The 27,366-nt window shown below is 48.6% G+C and overlaps 1 pseudogene; it reads right to left on the bottom strand.

Moving 5' to 3' along the window:
• Window positions 1–581: 581 nt before the first annotated feature.
• Window positions 582–26,881, bottom strand: LOC119922571 (annotated as a pseudogene).
• Between the last annotated feature and the right edge of the window lie 485 nt (window positions 26,882–27,366).

Below are 27,366 nucleotides of genomic sequence, written 5' to 3'. Positions count from 1 at the left end.
TCCACACTTGGTCCAAATCTGGGAACATTTATGCTGAAAGCCTGCTGTCCCTTTATCACAGGAGATGGGTGCAAGATCAATAGCTGCCCACTCTCCACAGCAGTACCTACGTCTGCTCAGAATTTCCCTCGTATGCAGGGCATAGCCTCCCCGACTCCCCCCCTCACCAGCCAGAGGCATCCTCTGAATGATTATTCGTAATTCAATCATGCAAAGCAGCTCAATTCTGATCGTTGGGCTATAGCAGCAGCCAAGTTCAGGTTTAAAGAATATTTTCAGAGCCAGATTAATGGCTTATGGTTGCTTTATGAGGACCTAACTAGCTTTCAGCTGGTTTAGAGTACACAATTGACTAGCTGTGGCAGCAAATCAGGAGCTCAGAGCCCAGAGTATACTGTAGTCTGGAAGGAACCATACTCTGCAAGCCCGAGGGAAAAGAACATTATTTTCTAGGTGCAGGGGGGCTGAGGGGGAGTGTGCTAGCATGCAATACAGGGAGGAAAACAGGACAAGGAGGACTTGCCCGAGGGCTGGCCAAGATTTGAAGAAAAAAAATGATCACAGGATATTTTTTCAAAGAGTTTATTGAAGTAGTAACAGTTTGGTCAGACACTGGCTTGAAAGAGGCAGTTTCATGATTCTGAAAAACACTTTACAAAAGTACTGCACCACAAGATTCCCTCTGTAAACTAGGCTTTGCCATAAACTTCCCTAGAGTTATGTGTTCATAAGACTTCAAACCTATTCTTTCTACCTATCCAGGATGGTCTTGCGCTCTTGAAAAACTGCAGAAGGCACTTGAAAGGTGTTTCAGGACTTGGTCAAATTCTTTTGCTTGCTGTTAAGGTGTTGCTGCACTGGGCATCGGTGCAGGTTTTCACTATAAATCATCATGGTGTTGGGATGTTTCGTTGATGACCTGTGAACAACAAGTTGAGGAGAAGGACCACGTAATGCATGAACAACTGTCTGATGGCAGAGGTATGAGATTTAAAAACCTAATCAGATAACTCATGCATGTTAACCTGGTGCTACCTGCAGAACCTCATTTTCCTTTGGAGAAGCTTGGTTTCTCCATTCTGAAAGCTTTATTTCCCAGAATGATGGGTGCAGGGTTGAGGGACACTCAGAGTCTTACATGCAGGCATGAGCTGCTGCCCCCAAGACATTGAAAATGACAGTGGTACCAAGAAGCCCTTCAGGCAGTAGGATCTGACAAACGCTAATTCACATTTCAGAAGCATATTCAGTGCAGGAGAGGCCAAAAGGCATCTGGAATCCAGCCCGAAGCTAGAGGCTAACCACGGGAGCCAACTCACGAACACCCAACAATGCTGTGGTCTTCCTACCTCCTAGGGAAGGTGTTGGGATGACTCCCAATTACCTTTAGCTGTCTGGGCATAGATTAATTGGGACTTCATGCTCCAGGGACACTGAGGTGCAAAGGCTGGCTGCCCATATAGGGCACTGGCCCTGTAGAGTGGGGCTCAGTAGGGTATATCCTGGGGGCCCAGAAGTGAGGTGAAGGGAATTGTCTTTAGGGTCAGGCCAGGGTCAACTCGCTGAATTTACAGAGAGTCAAAATGTATGTACGTGTGTGGGTACTGGGGACAGGGAGAAGAGATGGGCCAGGGTAAGGAAGATGTCCCTCTGAGCTTGTATGCCCTTCCCAGCTAGCCCTGGGAACAGATCTTATGAGAGTCCTTTCCCATCACCCCTGGCTGGGCATGGGGCATATTGACAATGGCACATAGGTCTTTCATTTCTTTCTGCACACCCCTCCTCTTCCCCTCTACTCCAGCCCCTTGATTTAAGAAATTCACATACCTGTCCATCCCTGGTTTCAACAGTCTTGATAGTCCCCTCAACCCCCTCTCCATCCCCCCCATCTTACCTCCTTCTCTTCCCCACAGCACCTGTATATATGAATTTATGTTTGTACATATTTATTACTCTATTCATTTATTTATTTATTTTACTTGTACATATCTATTCTATTTATTTTCTTTTGTTAGTATGTTTGGTTTTGTTCTCTGTCTCCCCCTTTTAGACTGTGAGCCCACTGTTGGGTAGGGACTGTCTCTAAATGTTGCCAACTTGTACTTCCCAAGCGCTTAGTACAGTGCTCTGCACACAGTAATGCTCAATAAATACGATTGATTGATTGATAAGGAGTGTTCTCTTGGAATGGGTGTCCACCAGAGGGTGGGAGTCAATGTTGGTTTCTGAAAGATGAGAATAACAATTTGTCAAAATGAGAGTTTAATGGTCCCTGCATATCACCCAAGAGTTCTCTACAAAGGATTAAGAGTCTTGTGTTTATTCCTGTTGAGAATTTCTCTCTTTCACCAGACACCATCTCAGTGCCTTGGGAGGTTTAAAGAGTTGCCAATATTGGTTTCGTGATCAGCAATCCATGTACACAGGCTGTGTGTACTATTGATTACAAAAGTGAATAGCTATTCATAAAATAGGGATTTGGGGGCAGTAATAAAAAAGTTTTTAAAAAAGTTTAATCAACTTTGTTGCCCACAAAAATGAACAGTTACGAGCCTAGGGGTAGTCAATGATCAAGTCAATAAGAACATTGGTATTTAGCAGTATAAACTATTCAAGAGTTGTGGGGTATAATTAGTCAGGGTACATCTTGATTCTGACTAGTTCCTTTTGTCCTAATCAATCATGTGACCGGTTACTTAGGTGAAAAAAGTCTAAATTTCAGAGGGGCCACATTCTATTATTATCATGTTATTTGTTAAGTGCTTACTATGTGTCAGGCAGTGTATTAAGAACTGGGACGATAGAAGCAAGTCGAGTTGTCCCTTGTGGGGCCCACAGTCTCTATCCCCATGTTACAGATGAGGTAATAAAGGCACAGGGAAGAGAAGTGACTTGTCCAAGGTCACACAGCCGATAAGTGGCAGAGCTGGGATTAGAACCCATGGCCTTCTGATTCTCAGGCCCATGGGCTATGCACTTTACCATGTGGGCCACAGTCACCCTATGCATGGTGTGACCGCCACCCCTGCTTTAGCAGCAACTGTGTGAGTGATGAGATTTCTCTAGCTTGACCCAGTAGAGACATAATCACCTTGCCTGCCGGATTTGAGGGAGGGTTGGTTGCTGCAGTTTGGATGAAAGAGATGAACTCACCCTCTCTCTGTCAACCCTACCCCCACTGCTGGGGCTTCCCCTAAATCCACTGCAGCTTCAACTAGAGACAACCCCCTCATTATTCCAAGGGAGTTCCATCTTCCCCAAACACAGGTCTCATCACTTAGGAGTGGCTTTTTCTGATCAGAAGGAAACTTCTGTGCTTCCCATAAGGAAGCTACCAAGCCCTGGAAATGAGATGGCAGTGCTCACCTCTCAGGTTCAAGGAAGAAAAGCTTGGAACCGGCAGGGTAGTCCTGTAAAAAGACAGATCACATTAAGTTGTTACCAGGCAACCCTAAGGATAGATGGCCACCTCCCAGGTTCCCACTCCTCTCCCCTACTTACCTGCTCTCCTCCCCCTCCAGTAATCTGCGGTAGGTGGATATCTCAATATCCAGTACCATCTTGACATTCAGCAGGTCCTGATATTCACGCAGGTGGCGAGCCATCTATTCCTTCATGTTCTGTATTTCATCCTGAAGGCGGCCAATACTGTCTTGGTAGTTAGCAGCTTCAACTGAAACGTTCTCCTCCATCTCACGCATCTGGCGCTCCAGAGATTCGTTCTGCAAGAGAAGAGTAGGAGCTTGGCTATGACCTCATCAAAGACCTGGTGCCCCGAGCGATGCTGCCCAACCCAGTGTGGCCCCATTCTGTGGTCCACGGAGAGGCAGAGGTTTCTCAGCATGAACATGGTGCCAGATAATAAGAATAATGGCATTTATTAAGCCCCTACTATGTGCAAAGCACTGTTCTAAGTGCTGCGGAGGTTACAAGGTGATCAGGTTGTCCCACGGGGAGTTCCCAGTCTTAATCCCCATTTTACAGATGAGGTAACTGAGGCACAAGAAGCTAAGTGACTTGGCCAAAGTTACACAGCTAACAGTTGGCGAAGCCGGAATTTGAACCCATGACCTTTGACTCCAAAGCCCACGCTCTTTCCACTGAGACACGCTGCTTCTCTAAAGTGTATGTCCAAACACTTGCAGAAGCATTCTTAAGCCACCTGCCAATTGACTATTCCAAGTAATCGCGGACAGAAGAATGAACCATTGTGTTGCAAGTTGACAGTCAATCAAGCAGAAATAATCAAAGACACGGGGCCCAGAGGTGTGGTTCAGGAATTACTTGGTCTTTCATGCTATCCTAACACTTGGTTAAAAACCTAAACTTCTTTTGTTTCAAACTTGGCTTTAATCACTAATTTTGATTGCCGATCCCTTCTACATTGGTTAGAAACACATTTGGGATTATGGGAATATATGTTCATGGGTCAAATGGTTTAAATAGTCCTGTTTAAAATGTCTGTTGGGTGCCCTCATATTAGAGGCGGAATGCCAATTTAGGAGGCTAGGATATTAGAGCAAAGCCCATTGTTGGTGTTAAGTTAGCCATCACCAAGCAAAGGGGAGAATTTCCTGCAATGCCAACTTCAGCCAACACAGTGGACCTGTGGTATTTCATCCCCGACACCCACACCCTCCAGCGTGTACTCACGGTCCCTTTCAGTGTATCCACTTCACAAGTGAGAGACTGGACCTACCAGCGATACTCATTTGATTCCCGCTTGGCCTGGAGCAGGGCATCATTGTTCCTATTAGCAGCTTCAGAGAGGTCAGCAAACTGTTGAGAAAATATTGACAGTGGACATCTCAACCCCAGGGTGGATCGCAGCCCCTTGGTCCCAAGAGGACAGAGGACCTGTCAGCTGTCAACTGGAAAGCTGGATGACCAATGAATTCCCTATTCCACTCTCGTCCAGTCACCAGCATCACCACCCGTAGCATACAGCGTGGTCCTGAGAAACCCATCCAGGGAAATAGGTGAGTCCCGTGCATGCCACGGATACTTCCTGAGGGAGCCCCTACCCCCTGACTGTCGGTTTGATGAAGTGAGTGTATGCATGCATGCACCGTACCCCCAATCCCTGCACCCCCTCTCCAGGCGGGTGACCTGTGCCAACTGCTTGGTTTCATCCCTAGAGAGCTGGTTTAGGGTACCGCCCTCAGGGGACACCTTCCCCTAGAGTCACACCTCGGATTTGTACCATTCTTCAGCTTCATGGACGTTCTTTGCAGGCACATTTTGGTACCACTGGCGAACATCACGCAGGGCAGCAGTGTGATCGGGCACAGCCACATCCACATCCACATCGATTTGGATGTGCTGTTCCTGAATCTGGGCCTGCAGCTCCTGGATTTCCTGGTGAAGAATAAGTAGAAAATATCAAGTTCCTGCTGGCTTCCCTGATTAGATCGGCTTAATTTACATTCCCTGAATAAGAGGAAGCCCATTACCTCGTCGTGAAGTTTATTCAAGAAGACTATCTCTTCTTGGAAGGATTTGACTTTCCGCTTGAGATCAAGGTGTGCTAATGAAGCATTGTCAACGTCTTAATTGAAATGAGAGCCAAATTACTTATTCGAACCAAATCAATCATTCATTGACTCACATTTGCTTTTTAGAAAACATTTGTTGAAAATAAGCAGAGTTTACCATGCAAACCATCCGGAAAGAGTTGAGCTGAGCTTTCAAGTCTGAGGTTTGGAATTTGGCCAAATCAATCTGGTTCTCAATTTGGAAATGCCGAGGTGAGAGGCGGTCGTTCTTTGGGTATTAGTCATAAGGGTAGGCCCGGTATCGTGAGAGTCCAAATGGGGACTTCTTTATTGAGACAGATCCTGGGTGGATCTTGTAGGCCCTGGTCACCAACAGGCAGACAGGTTAGAAAAGCATAGCTCTGGCTCTGATTCTGGCTTCAGCAAGTGAAAAAAACAGATGTGTCAATCTATCAGTTCAACTTGCTTTTCCCCTTCTTCCACAGGACATCACAGCTTGGAGACAAGGGAGACCGTGTGGCCTATTGGAACAAGCACAGGTCTGGGAAACAGGAAACTTGGGTTCAGATCCTGGTTCTGCCACTTGTCTGTTGGGTGACCTTGACCAAGTCACTTAACTTCTCTGGGCCTGTTTCCTGTAAAAAGGGAATTCAATTCTTGTCCTGCCTCCTTCACTGACTATGAGTTCTGTGGGGAAAAGGTACTCTTTCCATCCTGATTATTTTCTCTCTGCCCCAGCGGCTGGCACATAGTAAGAACAACTACAGTAACTGCATATAGTACTCTGAATACAGCAGGCATTCCATGTGTACTACTGGATGGATGCATTAATTGCAATATAGTGCCTTCTTCCCGTAGATGTACTTTCTCTGATTGCTGCCCAAGCCTTCTGTCTGACTTCTCTGCCTTCAACCTTCCATCTTCTACCCAGATCATTTTCTTAAAAAGATTATTCTGGGTACATCGCCCCACTCCTTAAAAAAACCCCATCTCAGTACAATACTCTGCACACAGTAAGCTCTCAATAAATACTATTGAATGAATGAATGAGTGCCCCCTGCTTTCTACCCATCTGCTTTCTGCTCCTTCACTTCTCAGACCCTGTGCCCCTCAGCTCTCTTCCCCCTACCCTTCGTCTCCCCTTTCCCTTCCCCTCTGCTTTCTGCTGTCTGTCTCCACCCTTCTTGACTGGGAGCCTATTGTTGGGCACGGGTTGTTGATGACGTTGTACTGTCCAGGCTCTTAGTACAGTGCTCTGCACCCAGTAAGTGCTCAATACATACTATTGAATGAATGACTGACTGAATGCCCCCTGCTTTCTACCCCTCTGCTTCCTGCTCCTTTGTTTCTGAACCTTCTGCTGCTCTGCTCTGCCCCTGTGCCCTGCTGCCCCTCAGCCGTCTTCCCCCTCCCCTTCAGCTCTCCTTTCTCTTCCCCTTGGTTTTCTGCTGTCTAGCCTCCCAAGCCGGAAGTGGAGCAACTGGCCGCTCCCGCGCGGGTAGGAACACCGACGGCGCGCGCCCAGGGACAAACTTCTTCATGCGCTTCCGGACGCCGAGGGCCGGGCCTTCCTAAGGCGGAAGTTCCCACGCGGGCGGAAGCACCGACGGCGCGCGTCCAGGGACAAATTTCCTCATGAGCTGCTGGAAGCCGAGGGGGCGGGGCTTCCCAAGCCGGATGTGGTGTCGGGCGGACCCGCCGCCCTTAAAGGGGAAGTAACATGCTCTCATTCACTGAATGAGAGGATTTATCGAGCCCCGACTGGGTGCAGAGCGCTGGATTAAGCGCTTGGAAAGTACCATTATTAATCTATTCATTTATTTTACTTGTACATATTTATTCAATTTATTTTATTTTGTTAATATGTTTTGTTTTGTTGTCCGCCTCCCCCTTCTAGATTGTGAGCCCGCCGTTGGGTAGGGACCGTCTCCAGATGTTGCCAACTTGGACTTCCCAAGCGCTTAGTACAGTGCTCTGCATACAGTAAGCGCTCAATAAATACGATTGAATGAATGAATGAATGAATGAAATGACCTAATGGGACTAGGGAAGGGTGCCACCCTTGCTACTGCATTACAGCGCATTCCTGAAGTAAAGGAGATGCAGTTATTCATTCATTCTTTGGGAATAATAATAATAATGATGGCATTTATTAAGCACTACTATGTGCAAAGCACTGCTCTAAGCACTGGGGAGGTTACAAGGTGATCAGGTTGTCCCGGGGGGGCTCACAGTCTTAATCCCCATTTTACAGGTAAAGTAACTGAGGCCCAGAGAAGTGAAGTGACTTGCACAGTGTTACACAGCTGACAACCGGCAGAGCCGGGATTTGAACCCATGACCTCTGACTCCCAAGCCCGGCCTCTTTCCACTGAGCCACGCTGCTCTGCTACCTTGGCTGAAGGCCAGTCATATACACTGTTGTCTTTAGCCACCAGAGACACAAATTGGGGAGATCTAAAAAGCAACCAATCCATCATAGTCAGTGAACACTTACTGTGTGCAGAACACCGTAAGGGAGTTCCAGATCCGAGGCAGGACCCGGGCGAGGAGCCGGCGGTAAGATAGATGACATCATGGACCGGTGAGGAGGTTGATTTTGGAGGAGCGGAGTGAGTTGTACTAGGGAATCAGTGAGGCTAGGTAGGAGGGGGCAAGGTGATTGAGGGCTTAAAGCTACTGGTAAGGCGTTTCGGTTTGATATGGAGGTGGATGGGCGACCACTGGAAGTTCTGGAGAAACCTGGACCGAAGGTTTTTGTAGAAAAATGATCTGGGCTGAGGGAGTGAGAAAGGAGTGAAGTAGGGACTGGAGTGGGAGAGACAGGAGGCAGGGAGATCAGCAAGGCGGCCGATGGAGCAGTCAGGATGGGCTAGGATCAGTGGTTGGATTAGACATCTAGACGGTGAGCACGTCCTTGGGTAGGGACCGTCTCTATATGTTGCCGACTTGTACTTCCCGAGCGCTTGGAACAGTGCTCTGCACGCAGTAAGCGCTCAGTAAATACGATTAAATGAGTGAATTAACGTGGTAGCAGTTCAGAAGTCTGTCCAGAGGTAGTCCCCCAGATGGTGAAATCCAGTGCAGGTATCTGGAGCCTCCTAGCATTTGCCACCTTAGGCCTAATTGGCTAATCGATAAATCTGCCGGGGCTAGGAAGAATGTACAAGGCTTCTGTCCCCTCCAGCCTCGGATGAGGCGTGGGTGAGTCACAGACCCGGTAACAACTGGACCTGACTTAAATAAAGTGGGTCCCCGAGTCTCCTCTGGGTGATGGGAAGGGGACTGCTTGGTATCTCGACCCACAACTCGATTTCTTGTTGTGGCTGGGATTTGAAAAGGTGGTCCTTCGAGAAAAGCAGCATGGCTCAGTGGAAAGAGCCCGGGCTTTGGGGTCAGAGGTCGTGGGTTCAAATCCCAGCTCCACCACTTGTCATCTGTGTGACTTTCCTTCCTCTCCCCCTCCTTCCTGCCTTACTTCCTTCCCCTCCCCACAGCACCCGTATATATGTATATATGTTTGTACGTATTACTCTATTTATTTTATTTGTACATATTTATTCTATTTATTTTATTTTGTTAATATGTTTTGTTTTGCTCTCTGTCCCCCCCTTGTAGACTGTGAGCCCACTGTTGGGTAGGGACCGTCTCTATATGTTGCCAACTTGGACTTCCCAAGCGCTTAGTACAGTGCTCTGCACACAGTAAGCGCTCAATAAATACGATTGATTGAATGAATGAATGAAGTCACTTCACTTCTCTGGGCCTCAGTTCCCTTTCTGTAAAACGGGGATGAAGACTGTGAGCCCCCCATAGGACAACCTGATCACCTTGTAACTTCCCCAGCGCTTAGAACAGTCCTTTGCACATAGTAAGCGCTTAATAAATGCCATCATTATTACTATTATTATTATCTGGACAGCCCTGAGGTGACGGCTATTTTCCAGCAGAGAAATAAAACTTACCTTTGAAGATGCTACACTGTGGTTTATTACCATTCTGATTGAGTCCCATTTTTGAAAAATGGAAGTCTAGCGAGAGCAGCGTTCAAAAGCCGACAGCAAGGTCATCACAGTACAGATCATTCACAGTCCATCGTTTCCCATCTATCAATCGGTGAAGTTCAATGAGTTGGATCAGATTCAGGGAGATTCCCGAAGGGATCGATTCCACTGGCCAGGTGTCTGTTTTCTCCGGGGAGCCGCAGTCTGCTCTCAGCCTCCCTGGGGCGATCCCGAGATGGGAGCCCAGAGGGAGGGCACCGACAGATCAATCAATCAAAAGTATTTATTGAGCGCTTACCGTGGCCTCCTCACTTCCGGAGCGAGGCGAGGTAGGCGTACCAAAATAAGGCCACCAGGTTGGCAAACAGCACTAGGAACTGTGTCAAAAGAAGGAGAGGTATGTCAGAGGTAACTTGGGTGGAACCGGGCTAGCTAGAGGCCCGTTAGAAGGCAAGCGACCCACCCAGGAAGGGGAACTTGACACAGGGAAGCAGCGTGGCTCAGTGCAAAGAGCCCGGGCTTTGGAGTCAGAGGTCATGGATTCAAATCCTGACCCCGCCAGCTGTCAGCTGTATGACTTGGGGCAAGTCACATCGCTTCTCTGGGCCTCAGTGACCTCATCTGGAAAATGGGGATAAAGACTGTGAGCCCCCCGAGGGACAACCTGATCACCTTGTAACCTCCCCAGCGCTCAGAACAGTGTTTTGCACACAGAAATGCCGTTATTATTATTATTATTCAGAAATCTCATCGGGGCAAATTCTCAACTGCCCGTTCTCTCTGTTGGACTTCCCCGAGGGAACGGGCAGTGGCAAAGCCCCCAGTTCCAAACCCTTTCCCGAGACCATTGGCTTTCTGGAAAGGAATTGTGCGCACTGATTCCCAGCCTAGGAACTTGGCATTTTCTGTAGGCCCCTGGGTAAACTGGGCGTGACCAGTGGGAAGCGGATGGAGCCAACCCCAAGCAGCTCGTTATGGGCAGGGAATGTGTATATTTTATATTGTTGTATTGTACTCTCCCAAGTGCTTAGTACAGTGATCCACATACAGTAAATGTTCAACAAATATGACTGAATGAATGAAAGAACCAACTGGGTTTAAACCACTCCAAGTTCCTCAGCCTCACCCTCTCACTTCATGGTTTAACAACAGGGGAAAGCAATGGGCCAATAACTGGGGCCAGGGAAGGGGGAAACGATCCCCATGTCATTTCATTCATTCATTCAATCGTATTTATTGAGCGCTTACTGTGTGCAGAGCACTGTACTAAGCGCTTGGGAAGTACAAGTCGGCAACATCTAGAGATGGTCCCTACCCAACAGCGGGCTCACAGGCTAGAAGGGGGAAATGGACAACAACAACAAAACAAGTAGACTGATGTCAGTAATAATAATAATGATGGCATTTGTTAAGCGCTTACTATTCATTCATTCATTCAATCGTACTTATTGAGTGTTTACTGTGTGCAGGGCACTGGACTAAGTGCTTGGGAAGTATAAGTTGGTAACATATAGAGATGGTCCCTACCCAACAACAGGCTCACAGGCTAGAAGGGGGCGTCAGACAGCAAAACAAAACATATTAACAAAGTAAAGTAAATAGAATAAATGTGTACAAATGCCCTCCCCCCTGCCCCATGACCCCGGGGAGGCCAGGACTAATAATGATAATGATGGCATTTGTTAAGCACTTACAATGTGCCAAGCACTGTTCATTCAATTGCATTTATTGAGTGCTTACTGTGTGCAGAGCACGGTACTAAGCGCTTGGGAAGTCCACGCTGGCAACATAGAGAGAAGGTCCCTACCCAACAGCGGGCTCACAGTCTAGAAGAAGGGCTCACTGTTCTAACCGCTGGGGTAGATACAAAATAGGTTTTCCCACATGGGGCTCCCAGTCTTCAGCCCCATTTTCCAGATGAGGTAACTGAGGCCCAGAGAAGTGAAGTGGCTTGCCCAAAGACACACAAGCAGACAAGTGGCGGAGGCGGGATCAGAACCCACGTCCTCTGACTCCCAAACCCGGGCCCTTGGGTCCCATAGCCTAGTGTGGGAGCAGTTGTCCCCCAGACTACTGGGACAACAACCCCCTCCTTCCTCTTCCCCTCCTCCCCCTCCCCATCCCCCTCAACTTACCTCCTTCCCCTCCCTACAGCACCTGTATATATGTATATACAGGTATATATGTATCGCCACCTCCTACCTCACCTCCCTTCTCTCCTTCTACAGCCCAGCCCGCACCCTCCGCTCCTCTGCTGCTAATCTCCTCACCGTACCTCGTTCTCGCCTGTCCCACCATCGACCCCCGGCCCACGTCATCCCCCGGGCCTGGAATGCCCTCCCTCTTCCCATCCGCCAAGCTAGCTCTCTTCCTCCCTTCAAGGCCCTACTGAGAGCTCACCTACTCCAGGAGGCCTTCCCATACTGAGCCCCTTCCTTCCTCTCCCCCCGTCCCCCTCTCCATCCCCCCCATTTTACCTCCTTCCCTTCCCCACAGCACCTGTCTATATGTATATATGTTTGTACATATTTGTTACTTTATTTATTTATTTATTTATTTATTTATTTTACTTGTACATATCTATTCTATTTATTTTATTTTGTTAGTATGTTTGGTTTCGTTCTCTGTGTCCCCCTTTTAGACTGTGAGCCCGCTGTTGGGTAGGGACTGTCTCTCTGTGTTGCCAACTTGTACTTCCCAAGCACTTAGTACAGTGCTCTGCACGCAGTAAGCACTCAATACGAGTGAATGAACGAAAAGTATCTCCCCTCGTTCGAGATTCTGAGCCTGTTGTTGGGTACGGATTTTCTCTGTAGATGAATCGTACTTTCCGAGTGCTTAGTACAGTGCTACTTTCTACCCCTCTACTCTCTGCACCTTCGCTTCTCAGACTCTCTGCCCCTCAGCTCTCTTCCCCCCTACCCTTCGTCTCTCCTTTCCCTTCCCCTTTGCTTTCTGCTGTCTTGTCTTGACTGTGAGCCTATTGTTGGGTACGGGTTGTTGATGATGTTGTACTGTCCAAGCTCTTAGTACAGCGCTCTGCACACAGTAAGTGCTCAATAAATACTACTGAATGAATGCCCCCTGCTTTGTACCCAGCTGCTTTCTGCTCCTTTGCTTCTGAACCCTCTACTCCTCTGCCCCTCTGCCCTGCTGACCCTCAGCTCTCTTCCCCCTACCCTTCAGCTCTCCTTTCTCTTCCCCTTTGTTTTCTGCTGTCTATCTCCCCCCTTCTAGACTGTGAGCCTGTTGTTGGGTATGGATTTTCTCTGTAGATGAATTGTACTTTCCGAGTGCTTAGTACAGTGCTCTGCACACAGTAAGTGCTCAATAAATATGCTTGAATGAATGAATGAATGCTCCATTCACCTCTGCTCTCTACCTTCCTTCCACTTCCACCCTGCGATCAGCTCTCTTCCTCTCTGTTCTTGGCTCCCTGCCCCTTTGCTCTCGGCTCCCTGCCCCTATGCCCTTCTGCACTCTTCCATTCTGCATTCTGCCCTACTCCTCTCTACCCGCTGGTATTTTCCCTCCTGTTCTCTTCCCCCCTTGTCTCTATCCCCAGAGTTTCTGCCCCCCTAGACTCTAAAAGCCAGCTCTCTGCCCCCCGGTTCTATGCTTTCTGCCCCGAGCTCTCTGGATCCCCAGATTTGCACCTCTCAGCTTTCTGCCACCGACTATCAGCTCCCCTTGGTCCTTTCCCCTCAGTTCCCTGACCCCATTCTTTCTGTCCCCTGCTTTCCTGCCCTGCCTCTCAGTTCTCTGCTCCATGCCCCTTTAGTCTCTGCTTCCTATCCCTCCGCCCCCACCCTTCCCCCCGCCCACCCCCCACAAAGCTGTTGACTGTCAGCCCCTCGGCCCTCAGATCTCTTGCCCTTAAGGTCTGTATCATTCTGTTCTCTGCCCCTCAAATTTTTCCCCATGAATCTCTTCCCCTCTGATCTCTGGCCCTTGTTCTCTGACTCCTCAAAAATCTCCAATGGCTACCAATCAATCTGCGCATCAGGCAGAAACTCCTCACCCTGGGCTTCAAGGCTATCCATCACCTCGCCCCCTCCTACCTCACCTCCCTTCTCTCCTTCTACAGCCCACCCCGCACCCTCCGCTCCTCTGCCGCTAATCTCCTCACCGTACCTCGTTCTCGCCTGCTCCGCCTTCGACCCCCGGCCCACGTCATCCCCCGGGCCTGAAATGCCCTCCCTCTGCCCATCCGCCAAGCTAGCTCTCTTCCTCCCTTCAAGGCCCTACTGAGAGCTCACCTACTCCAGGAGGCCTTCCCAGACTGAGCCCCTTCCTTCCTCTCCCCCTCATCCCCCTCTCCATCCCTCCCATCTTACCTCCTTCCCTTCCCCACAGCACCTGTATATATGTATATATGTTTGTACATATTTATTACTCTATTCATTTATTTATTTATTTTACTTGTACATATCTATTCTATTTATTTTATTTTGTTAGTATGTTTGGTTTTGTTCTCTGTCTCCCCCTTTTAGACTGTGAGCCCACTGTTGGGTAGGGACTGTCTCTATATGTTGCCAACTTGTACTTCCCAAGTGCTTAGTACAATGCTTTGCACACAGTAAGCGCTCAATAAATACGATTGATTGATTGATTGACTCCCTGTTCTCTATCCACCTGCTCTCTGAATCTCTGTCCCCCTGCTTTCTGCCCCTCAGCTCACCTCCCTGTGCTCCACCCCTCAGTTTTCTGTCCCTCAACTCTATTCCCTCTGACCCTCAGCTCTCTGTGTCTTCGCTTCAGCTCCCTGCCACTCAATTCTCTTCCCTCTGCCCCTCTGCCCTTCAACTCTCACCTGCAATCGCTTCATTTCACTGGTCCTCATTTCTCTGCCCTTTTGTTCTCTGCTTTTTGTTCTCTTCCCTTTTCTTCTCTGGCCTTCTGCTCACTGCCCTATTTCCTTCTGCCCCTAGACTCCCTGCCCTGTTTCTCTGCCTCCCTGCTCTCTTTGCCATCCCTGATCTTTGCACTCGGGATCTCTACCCATCAGATGCCTGCTCTCTTCCACCCACTCTCTGCCACCCGCTCTCTAACCCCAACTCTCTGCCACCAGCTCTCTGCCCCCAGCAATGTGTGCCATCTCCCAGCTCTTTGCCCTATCCCCAATTCTCTGCTTTTCGTCCCCCAGCTCTCTGCCCCCCAGCTCTCTCATCTCTTGCCCCGCAGCTCTCTGCTTTCTGCTCCCAGCTCTCTGCTCTCTGACACACATCTTTCTGTTTGCCCAGCTTTCTATCCCTCCAACTTTTTATCTCCCTGGCTGTCTATCCACCAAGCTTTCTGCTTCTCGGCCCCTTTTCCCTCTACTCCTCGACTCTCTGTCCCTCTGCTATCTGCTACGCCACTGTCCGCCCCTCAGCTGTCTTCCCTCCTGACCTCTGTCCCCCTAATCATTGTGCCCCTTTCTGTTCCCCCTGTTGTCTGCCTCCTCCTCTCGGCCCCCCACTCTCTGCCCCGCTGATTTTTGGATCCCTAGCACTCTACTACTCATCTCCCTGCCCTTCAGCTCCCAGTCCCCAGTTTTAGGCACCCCCAACTTTCTGGCCCACGAGTTTCTGCCCTCCCACTTTCTGCTCCCCCTGCTTAAGACCGCCCCCCCCCCCAGTTCTCTGTCCCACAACTCTTTGCTTCCTGCCACTATCTCGCTGTCCCTCATCTCTAGGCTCTCTGCCCTTCAGCTCTCTGCCCTTCAGCTCTCTGTCCCTCAATCCACTGTCCCTCAGCTCTCTGCCCCTCAATTCTCTGCCCCCGAGCTCTCGGCTTTCTTCCAATCTGCTCTCTTCTTGCCTGCTCTTTGCCCGTCTGCTCTCTGCTCCCTAGCCCTGCCTCGTAGGTCTCTCTACCACAGGCTCTCTGCCCCCTAGGCCTCTGCTATCTTTCATAAGCTCTCTGCCCTGACCCCCAGTTCTCAGCTCTCCATCCCCAAGCTCTCTGCTCTGTGTCCCCCAGTTCTCTGTAGTCTGTTCTTCAGCTATCTGCTGTCTTACCCCTATCTCTCTGCTCTTTGTCCCTCACTCCCTGCTCCCCCAAGCTCTCAGCAAATCAGCTCAATTTCCTACCCCAGCTCCCTGGCCAACTGGCTCTCAGCCCCCGTGCTTACTGCTCTTGGCTCCAGTGTTCCGCTTTTTTCCCCCTCCCCCAGCTCTGTGCTTTCACCCCACACCCTGCTCCCTATTCCCAGACTCTTTGTCCCCCATCTCTCTTTCCCCTGAGCTTTCTATTCCCCACCCCCACCCCCAGCTCTCTGTCCCACACAGCTTTCTCTCCCCCCAGTTCTCTGCCTGTCAGCTCTTTCCTCCATGCTCTCTGACTTTTAGCTCTCTGCCCTCTGCCTTACCCAGCTCTTGGCTTTCTGCCCCTTGCCCCAGCTCTCTGCTCCCCAAATTTCTGCTCTGCCCCCCCCACCGCACCCAGCTCTCTGATCTCTGCCCCCAACCTCTCTGAAACTAAGCTCTCTGGATCCCTAGCACTCTACTCCTCAGATCTCTGTCACTAAGATCTCTAACCCCCCCGCCACTCCCAGCCCTCAAGCTCACTGCCCCACCAGCTCTCTACCCCACCAGCTCCCTGCCCTATTCCCCTCCAGCTCTCTGGCCCCATACCTCAGGTATCTGTCCCCCAGCTCTCTGATCTCTGCCCCCCAACCTTTCTACTCTCTGCCCCTGCTGCACTCTTTGCCCCGCCCAGCTCTCTGCTCTTTGCCTCACCAACCTTTCTGCCCCATGCCCCCAAGAAGTCTGCCCCCTGCCCTCTGCCCTCGGGCTCTCTCCTCTCTTCCTCAAGCTCCCTGCCCACTCTAGGCTCTCTGATCTCTACCCACACCCAGCTCCTTTCTATCTTACCCCAAATTTCTGCTTTTTGTCCACCAGTTCTCTGCTCTTTGCACCCCAGCTTTCTGCTCTCTGCCTCTCGGCTCCTTGTCTCTCAGATCTCTAAATCACTGTTAGGATCTCTAGGATCCACTGGACTCTGGGGTTCTGACATTTGGTCCATGGCGGGGAGGTAAAAGAGAGGGTGGGGTTTTAAGGAGTGATGGAGGTTAGAATTTTGGGCCCAAATGGCAACAGGAGAGGAAGGAAAGGGTTCTTTCCCTCCCTTCTCTATGTGGGGAGACATGGGGAGCAGGGGCTGCCGAGAATAGAATAGAATAGATTCTATTTATCTAATTTGATGGTATTGATGCCTGTCTACTTGTTTTGTTTTCTGGTCTGTCTCCCCGTTCTAAACTGTGATCCCGCTGTTGGGTAAGGATTGTCTCTATCTGTTGCAGAATTGTATCTTTCAAGTGCTTAGTACAGTGCTCTGCACACAGTAAGTGCTCAATAAATACGATTGAATGAATGAATGAGGGAACTGGGCAGCGTTTCTTTGGGAGAGGAGGAGGAATCACCCTTTTAGATAATGGCAAGGGACCCCACGCCTGAGTGGTTTGGCACGGTGCTTTCTCCCACATTAGAGAGGCTTATCCCTTGCCCCCATCTCTCCCTTGAGAAGCATCATGGCCTCATGTGTAAAGCATGGGCATGGGAGACAGAGGATGTGGGTTCTGATGCCAGTTCTTCCATTTATCTACTGAGTGACCTTGGCCAAATGATTTCACTTCTCTGGGCCCCAGTTCCCACATCTGTAAAATTGAAATTAACAGTGTGAGACCCAGGTGGGACATGGGCTATGTCCAACCTAATTAACTTGTATCTCTCCCACCGCTTAGTACAGTGCCTGACACCTAGTAATTGTTTTACAAATAATCAATAAATAAAGCCGGCCTTGTCAGACTGAGTTTTCGTGGATTCCTTTTCTAGAAGGGATCAGTGAGGAGGTGGCAGGAGCCAAGCCCCTGGGATCTTGAGGAGTGAGGGAGGATGGAACAGACCACAGACTACCGCCTAAGAATCCTTCGAAAGACAGCGTGCCCCCTTTCCAGTCCCTTACCACTGCCCAAGGATTAGGCCAGAAAGTAGGGTGGCCCTGGGCCCCAGCCAAACTCGAAGCAACGTGGAGCATCGGAAAGGCCCCAAGGCCCTCGGTTCCATCTGAAAAGGTGGACAGTGGGACATCCGGGCCCCTGCCTCTTCAGGTGTGACAACACATTAACAGGCGGGACAGTGGGTGGGTGGCCGGATGTTGGATACCGTTCCTCTAGGGTGAATGCTGATTTGTTTCTCTTTCTGCAGGTCTTTTGGAGGGGCAGTCTTGTTCAGAGGCAGATCAGATAGATCAGAAGACAGGTGAGCAGTGTGGCTCAGTGGAAAGAGCACGGGCTTTGGAGTCAGAGGTCATGGGTTCAAATCCCGACTCTGCCACTTGTCAGTTATGTGACTTTGGGCAATCACTTAACTTCTCTGTGCTTCAGTTCCTTCTTCTGTAAAATCGGAATTAAGACTGTGAGCCCCACATGGGGCAACCTGATCACCTTGTAACCTGCACATAGTAAGCGCTTAATCAATGCCATTATTATTAATATTACTATTATTATTATTACTATTAGTATTATTACTATTATTATATTTGTACCCCTTCTTGACTGTGAGCCCACTGTTGGGTAGGGACCATCTCTATATGTTGCCAGTTTGTACTTACCAAGCGCTTAGTACAGTGCTCTGCACGCAGTAAGTGCTCAGTAAATACAATTGAATGAATGAATGAATTAATGAATGAATGAATTTGTGGGGTTCCTTGTCCATTCTAAAATGACTTCGTTGCTGAATTTAGCATCCTTTCTTGCCTGCTCCCGAGGACACCATGCCGGCTTCTGATTGGCTCTAGGGTGTCCAGCTCAGGAGATTGAGTGAGGGTGATGAACCAGTTTCCATGCTCACCTTGGCGGTTCCTAGAGCTGAAGTGGTGCAATTGGTTATCACACGGTTCTTACAGTGTGGTATGGATGTAGGTCATTCTATCTCCTCGAAGAAGTCTTCCCTGACTAAGCCCTCCTTTCCTCTTCTCCCACTCCCTTCTGCTTCACTCTGACTTGCTCCCTTTATTCATTCCCCCCTCTCAGCCCCTCAGCACTCATGTCTGTATCTGTAGTTTATTTATTTCTACTAATGACTGTCTCCTCTTCTAAATTGTAAGCTTGTTGTGGGCAGGGAATGTGTCTTTTTATTGTTACATTGTAATATCCCAAGCACTTAGTACAGTGCTCTGCATAAATAAATAAATAAATAAATATAAATAAATAAATAAATGTGCCCCTCAGGTCTATGCTCTCTGCAGCACTACCCCTCAGCTCTCTTTCCCCCACACAATTAGTCAGTAGTACTTATTGAGCACTTACGCTGTGTAAAGTACCATACTAGGTGCATGGGCAATACAATTTAACCATTAATTAATCCACATTTTCCTTGCCCACAACAAACTTACAGTCTAGAGCAGGAGAGAGGCACTAATAGGAATAAATATATTATAGATATGTAAATAAATGCTCTGGGACTGAGAGGAGGGATGAATAAAGGGAGCAAGTCAGGGCAATGCAGAAGGGGATAGGAGAAGAAGAAAGGAGGGCTTAGTCAGGGAAGACCGCTTAGAGGAGATGTGCCTTCAACAATGCTTTGAAGGGGAGAGTGTAATTGTTGGATCTGAGGGAGAGAGGGAATTCCAGGCCAGAGGGAGGACATGGGCAAGGGGTTGGTGGCAGGATAGATGAGATCGAGATATAATGAAAAGGTTAACATTAGAGGAGCTAGGTGTTGGGGCTGGGTTGTAGTGGGAGAGTAGGGTAAGTGAGGACAAGGTGATTGAGTGTTTTAAAGCCAGTGGTGAGGACTTTTTGATCGATGTGGAGGTGAATGGGCAACCACTGGAGTTTCTTGAGGAGTGGGGAAATATGACCTGAAGGTCTTTGTATAAAAATGATCCGGGCAACATAGTGATATATGGACAGGAGTGGGGAGATACAGAAGGAAGAGAGGTCAGCAAGGAGGCTGATACAGTAATCCAGGTTGTTTGGATGAGTGATTGGATTAATGTAGTAGATGTTTAGATGGAGAGGACAGGGCAGATTTTAGTGATGTTGTGAAGGTAGGACTGACATGATGTAATGACGGATTGAATATTGGGGTGGAATACGAGAGAGGAATAAAGAATAATGAGGGACAGGAAGGATGGTGATACTGTCTACAGTGATGGGACAGTCATGGGGAGGGCAGGGTTTGGGTGGGAAGATAAGGAGCTCTGTTTTGAACATGTTCAGCTTGAGATGACAGGAGGATATCAGATAGAGGTGTCTTGAAGCCAAGAGGAAATGCCAGACTGCAGAGAGGGAGAGAGATCAGGACTGGAGATGTAGATTTGGGCATCTTAGAGGTGGTAGTTGAAGCCATTGGTGCGAATGAGTTCTCCAAGGGAGTGAGTGAAGATAGAGAATAGAAGGGGGCCCAGAACTGAACCTTGAGGGACTCCTACAGTTTGGGGGTGGGAGGCAAAGGAGGAACCTGAGAACGAATGAGCCTGAGAATGAGCGGCTAGAGATAGAAGAGAAGAATCAGAAGAGGACAGTGTCAATGAAGCCGAGGTTGGATAATGTTTCCAGAAGAAGGAGGTCGTCAACAGTGTTTAAGGCAGATGAGAGGTAGAAGACAAATAGTTATGCTGTTGGATTTGGCAAGAAGCTCTCTTATGAATCAATGCCTTACTGTGGCAGAAGAGTTTGCATATGCCAATGAAGCTTAAAGCTCTCTCCGGTTTACACATAATGGAAGGGTCTAAACGGATGCATCAGACAAAGTTGATTCACCTGTGCTGGGCAGCAGTGCTATAGGAAATAGTCAAAGGCAGGTGATCAAATGATCAAAATGTTGATCAAGGTCAACACCAGAGACTCAAGTTTTCACCGAGTGGAGGGAGGCAATAGTAAACCACTTCTGTATTTTTACCAAGAAAACTCTATGGATACGTATAACAGAATGATTACAGATATCGGAGAAGCAGAGAAGCAGCGTGGGTCAGTGGAAAGAGCCCGGGCTTTGGACTCAGAGGTCATGGGTTCAAATCCCAGCTCCGCAAATTGTCAGCTGTGTGACTTTTGGCAAGTCACGTAACTTCTCTGTGCCTCAGTTACCTCATCTGTAAAATGGGGTTCAAGACTGTGAGCCCCCGTGAGACAACCTGATCACCTTGTTACCTCCCCAGTTCTTAGAACAGTGCTTTGTACACAGTAAGTGCCTAATAAATGCCATCATTGTTATTATTATATAGTGCTGGAAGATGAGCCCCTCAGGTTGGTAGGCACTCATTCATTAATTCATTCATTCAATCGTATTTATTGAGCGCTTACTGTATGCAGAGCACTGTACTAAGCGCTTAGGAAGTACAAATCGGCAACATATAGAAGCAGTTCCTACACAACTACGGGCTCACAGTCAAGAAGGGGGCGACAGACAAGAAAACAAAACAAGTAGACAGGTGTCAATACCATTAGAATTAACAGAATTATAATTATATACACATATTAATAAAATGAATAGAGTAATAAATATGTACAAATATATACAAGTCCTGTGGGGAGTTGTAGGTGGTAGAGCAGAGGGAGGTGGGGGTTGATAGGGAGGAGAGGGAAAGGAAGGGCTCTGTCAGGGAAGATCTCCTGGACGAAGTGAGCTCAATGAGCTGCTGGGGAAGAGCAGATGACGTCTCAGAGTATCATGGGTGCTTGTGACGTGTACAGAATAAAGCCTTTGGAACACCCGGTCGTTGATGTTGCCACAAAAGAAATGAGTATCTGAAGCTGTAAAGATAGTCTTATTATTGCATCATGGAATGTATGAAGTATGAACCAGGGTAAGTTGGAAATAGTCAAGAATGAAATAGACTGATTGAAGATTGACATTTTAGGAATAAGCCAACTGAAATGGACTGGTATTGGGCATTTCCAATCGAATGAGCATATCAAATATTACTCTGCCCATGCTGAAAAAAGAAATGTCATAGCAATAATTGAAACAAATAAAATTGCTAAGACACTTATTGGATATAAAGGTGTCAATGACCGATAGATATCTAATAGGTTCAGAGGAAAACCATTCAGTAGGACCATACTTCAGGTATATGCCCCAACAACAAATGCAGGGCAAGAAGAAATAGAGAGGTTTTACAGTGAAGTACAGAGAGAGTTTGATAAAAGCTGCAAGCAAGATGTGTTGACTATCACTGGGGATTGGAATGCAAAAGTTGGTAATGGAATGGAAGTGAAAGTTGTTGGAAACTATGGTCTTGGAAATAGGAATCAAGCCGGGAACCGACTTGCGATTTCTATGAATCAAATGACTTTTGTATTGCCTACACCTTCGTTTTCCAACCAAAACTACTACTGTGGACATGGACTTCACCAGATGGACTATATAGAAATCAAATAGACTCTATTACCGTGGGGGCTGACTGTGGGACAGATCACGAGCTGTCAATGTGTAAACTCACGCTAAAACTTAGGAAGATCAATCATGCTTTCTAGGTGTCCAAATCTGAGCTGACGAATATTCTCTCTGTATTTAAGGATCATTCATTCATTCAGTCATGTTTATTGATAGCTTACTGTGTGCAAAGCACTGTACTAACTGCTTGGAAGGTAGAATTCGGCAACAGAATCATGAAAAATACATATTTGGTGCGCTTAATCTCACAGACAAGGAACCAGAGGAAATGTGGATGGAGATTTAAAATGTCATCAAGGAAGAAAGTTACACAGTATTACAAAAGGTTAGAAAGAAGAAAATGCCAAAATGGATGTCAAACATAACTCGGGAAGTAGCCAAGAAAGGGAAGTAAGCAAAAAATCAGAGGACAAAAGAACCTGGTTAATGAACTGAACCGAGAAATCCAGCGTTCTACCACGAAGGACAAACAGGAATATTATAACAGCATATGGAAAGAAATGGAAGTCAGTAACAAAAATGGGCAGACAAGAGCACTATTTCAGAAGATTATGGAAATTAAGGGAATGTGTCGTCCTCGGATTGACTTTGTCAAAATTAAGATTAATTTTTGCTCCAGTACTGAAACAAAGAGATATAACTAAAAGCAACAATTATCTACAGTTTCCTTGATCTCACATGCCAGAAAGGTACTGCTAAAAGCTATACACCGTCCAGTGGAGGCCTACATGGAATATGAATTGCCCATTGCTCAGGCAGGATTCCAGAAAGGACGAGGGACAGGAGATATTATTGCTGATGTCCTTTGGATAATTGAAAGGACAAGAGAATAGCAAAGGGAAGTCAGCATGTGCTTTATTGATTATAGTAAGGCCTTTGATTGTGTGGATCACAAGAAATTCTGAAGCACATTAAGGGAAATGGGCATACCAGACCATTAGTTGCATTAATATGGAACCTGTATAATAATAATGATAATTATAATTATAATACTAATGGCATTTATCAATTGCTTACAGTGTGCAAAGCACTGTTCTAAGCACTGGGGAGGTTACAAAGTAATCAGGGTGTCCCGTGGGGGCTCACAGTCTTAATCCCCATTTTACAGATGAGGTAACTGAGGCACAGAGAAGTTAAGTGATTTGCCCCAAGTCAAACAGCTGACAGTTGGCAGAGCCGGGATTTGAACCCATGACCTCTGACTCCAAAACCCGTGCTCTTTCCTCTGAGCCACGCTGCTTCTCTGTATGACAAACAGGTGCTTACAATATGAACAGAATAGGGAGAAACAGTTTGGGTTTCCATTAGCAAGGTTGTATGTCAAGGGTGTATCTTATTGCCTTATCTGCTCATCCTTTACACAGAATACCTAATGAGAGAAGTCGACTCAATGAAGACAAACGGGGAGTAAAGATTGGAGGGAGGAATACAAACAAGCTTCGTTATGCTGATGATATAACCCTACTAGCAGAAAGTGAAGAAGACCTGAAGGGCTTAATATTAAAAATTAAGGAACAGTGCAAAAAGATGGGCCTATATTTCAATGTCAAGAAAACAGAGATCCTGGCAACTGAAAGTTTTAACACTTTAGTCCTAGACAGAGAGAAGTTTGAAATAGTTAATTTTTCTCTCTTGGGATCGATAATCAACAATAAAGGAACTAGTAGCCAAGCAAAACGCCAAAGATTAATGATAGGAAGAGTTACTATGAAGAGCCCAGAAAAGACATGAAATGTGCTGTGCTGATGTACCAGTTGCCACAAAAACACAAATGATTAAACTCTATGGTATTCCTAGTGACAATGTATGGATCTGAAAGCTGGACAGTGAAAAGACATGATAGAACATCGATTCTTTGGAAATGCGGTATTGGAGAAGGCTTTTGCAAATACCATGGACTGCCTGAAAACCAAACAAATTAAACCCACGTGGTCTTTTCAGGGCCAAAAGGCTCGACTTACATTAGCTTATTATGGACATGCATTTAGGAGGACTAATTCTCTGGAGAAGACGCTAATGCTAGGAAAAGTCCAGGAAAAATGTAGAAGAGGTAGATAGGTAGCTAGATAGGGACCGAAGCAACAACAATGGAAGAACCGCTAGAAAGGTTGGGGATTAAGGCAGAGGGCAGGACGTTTTGGAGAAAGTATATCCATGGAGTACGATGAATCACAAATGACTCGATGGCACATAATAATAATAATAATAATAATAATAATATGATTATAATAATAGTAATAGTAATTACAGTAATAATAATAAAAAGTAATAATAGTAATAATGCGGTTCTAAGTTTTTCTCTGCAATAGGCATCCATGACTAAACCTGGACATTCAAGAGGAGATGGTGAGATGAGAAGAGGTGATAGATGACCTGTGGTTTGTCAGGCAATTAGTACATCTGTGAAACTCACTGGACCCGTCTGAATCGGGCAAACGCAATGCCAAATTCAGGGTCTTAGGGTGGCTGGTGAAGTGGCCTGGCAGTATTGTCGGTGGGGCAGATGTGGTGTACTGGTGGAGATGTCAGGATGGGTGATGGCGGTAGCCCAGCAGAGTTGTCAGGGCAGATGGTGGCGGTGACCCAGTGGAAGCATCATAGCAGTCGGTGCAGTGGCCCAGAATAGGTGTCCGGGGAGTGGCCGCGGTGGTCTGTAAGGAGTGTTGGATCAGGTGGCACCACTGGCCCAGTGGAGCTGTCCGTCGGCTGGTGTGGTGGCCCGCCTGTGGTGTGAAGGTGGCTAGCAGTGGTGGCCCACCTGAGGTTTTGGGGTGGCAGGTGTGGTGGCCCAGAGGAGTCAGGGTGGGAGGCGGTAGTGGCCCATCAGGAGGGGTCAGGATGGCTGGTCTGGTGGCCCAGTGGAGGTGTTGGTGGCCCTGGAGGTGTCGGGAGTGATTGACAGCAGTGGCCCAGGAGGAGGTGTCAGGTCGGCTGGTGCGTTGGCCCAGCTGAGATGCCCAGGCGGCTCGTGCGGTGGCCCAGCAGAGGAGGTAAGGCCAGTGCTGCTAGCGGCCCAGTGGTGTCGGTGTGGGAGGCGGAGGTGACAGGGCTGAGGTGGGATGACAGGATACGGTGGCCCAGCAGAGGTGTCATAGCAGGTGGCCCAGCTGGCCCAGAAGAGGCGTCGAGGCGGCTGGTTTGCTGAATCTTCCCGAGAGGCCTGCCCGCCATCACACCGCATGGCCCCCGCTGCTCCCGGAAGGCTCCTCTCCTCAGAGCGCCGCCATAGACGCCCGGGACTCCGTTCCCGAGAGGCCTGCCCGCCATCACACCCCGCGGCCTTGCTGCTCCCGGAAGGATCCTCTCCTCAGAGCGCCACCATAGACGCCCGGGACTCCGTTCCCGAGAGGCCCGTCCGTCATCACAAAGCGTGGCCCCCGTTGCTCCCGGAAGGCTCCTCTCCTCAGAGCGCCCCTATTGACGCCCCCTGCTTCCACCCCCCCCCCCACTTAAGCGACCTTCCTTAAAGTGCCCCCCATACCCCCCTTCTCGGTCCGGTCCTGACTGACTCCCCCCGCCCCCCTCCCCCGGGAAAAAGGCCCTTGTTATCACCAAGTTACATTAACGACAACCTCATTCGCACCTACTTAGCCCTCCCATGCTAGTTGGCTGTTCACTCCTCTCCCCAGGTAGCTCTGCTCCCTGACCCCCTTAACAGGTCCACCCTACACCGGCACATAATAGTATGTATCTGCTCTCAGTGACATCATTATCTGCCAATTTTAATATTGCCATAGCATGTTAATCGTTAACTACCCGCTGTGATGCCATCGCCTATTTATATCATTGCTACTGTTTTATCGCTTCTGCATCTCAATTGTCAACCTCCCGCTGTACTGTCACTCGCCCTGCTGACCTCACCATGAACTTTCAATTCCCTCGCTCCCAACTGCCATTCCCTTTCCTCACCTTCACCTTCCCCTTTCCCTCCCCCACCCAGCTTTTGCCTCCCTCTCCCCCACCAAGACCACTCCCCCTCACCCCCTACCAAGGATCCCTCTGTACCAGCGCCAATCCTCCAATCCTCCCTCCCAGCCCCCTCCCTCTCATCCACCCCACCCCCACCCCATCCCAGTTCTCCTTTCCCACTAGGCCCCCTCGTCCCCCTCTCCATCCCCCCCATCTTACCTCCTTCCCTTCCCCACAGCACCAGTATATATGTATATATGTTTGTACGTATTTATTACTCTATTTATTTGTTTATTTTACTTGTACATATCTATTCTATTTATTTTATTTTGTTAATATGTTTGGTTTTGTTCTCTGTCTCCCCCTTCTAGACTGTGAGCCCACCGTTGGGAAGGGACTGTCTCTATATGTTGCCAACTTGTACTTCCCAAGTGCTTAGTACAGTGCTCTGCACACAGTAAGCTCTCAATAATTACGATTGATTGATTGGTTTGCTGAATCTTGGGGCAGCCCAGAGGAGTATCAGGGAGAGTAACATGGAGACTGTACCAGTAGCCTGGAGGAGGCCTTAGGAAGGTGGCACCGTGACAGGGCCAGCTGCCCTGAGGAGGTGTCGGGGGAGGGGGGGCGGTTACGATGACAGTGCTAGTGGACTGGTGGTGGTGTCAGCGGAGGGTGGCATGGTGACCCAGAGGTGGCGTCAGAGAGATTGGCACGAAAACAGTGCCAACGACCCGGAAGTGGTTTCAAGAAGGGTGGCAAAATGACTGTGCCAATGGCCCAGAAATTTCATGTAGGGGGGCACAGTGACTGTGCCAACTGCCTATAGGAGGTGTCGGTCAGGGTGGCATGATGATTGTGTCGGTGGCCCATAGGAGCTGTCAGGGAAAGTGGCGCAATGACAGTGCTGGTGGCCTGGAGGTGGTGGTGAGAAGAATGGCACAATGACGATGCCAGTTGCCCAGAAGAGGTATCAGGGAGAGTGGAACAATGATGGTACTTTCTGGCCCAGATGGTAGCACAATGACAGTGCCGGTGGCCCATAGGTGGTGTTGAGAAAGGTGGCACTATGAGGATGCCGGCTGCACATGAGGTGTCGGGGAGAGTGGCAAGATGACAGTGCCAGCGGCCCAGAGGACATGTGTGGAAGGGTTACAGATTGATTTTGTCTGTGGCTCCGAGGAGTTGTCAGGGAGGCTCGTTGTTGTCAGTGCCGGCTGACTATAAAGGTTTTTAGGGAAGGCGGCACTATGACAATGTCAATGGCCTGGTGATAGTGTCAGGTGTGGGTGTCATGGTGTCATTGCCAGTGACCCAGGGGCGATGCAGGGAAGGTGGCACGATGATGGTGCCGGGGTCCCAGAGGAGCTGTCATGGAAGGTGTATCGATGATGGTGTCGACAGCCTCAGGTGGTGTCGAGAAGGGTGATACTATGACGATCTTGGTTGCTCAGAGGAGGCGTCAAGGAAGGTGGCACGGTGGCACAGTGATGAGGCCGCTGTCAGGTGGGGAGGCACGGAGACTGTGCTGGCTGCCCAGAGGAGGCATTGGGGAGGCTGCAGCCGGGATAGTGC

The sequence above is a fragment of the Tachyglossus aculeatus genome, unplaced genomic scaffold, assembly GCF_015852505.1.
Source record: "Tachyglossus aculeatus isolate mTacAcu1 unplaced genomic scaffold, mTacAcu1.pri scaffold_108_arrow_ctg1, whole genome shotgun sequence".
Classification (NCBI taxonomy): Eukaryota; Metazoa; Chordata; class Mammalia; order Monotremata; family Tachyglossidae; genus Tachyglossus; species Tachyglossus aculeatus.
Note: the sequence above shows the minus strand (reverse complement) of the source record. Positions and strands in the feature narration are given on the sequence as shown.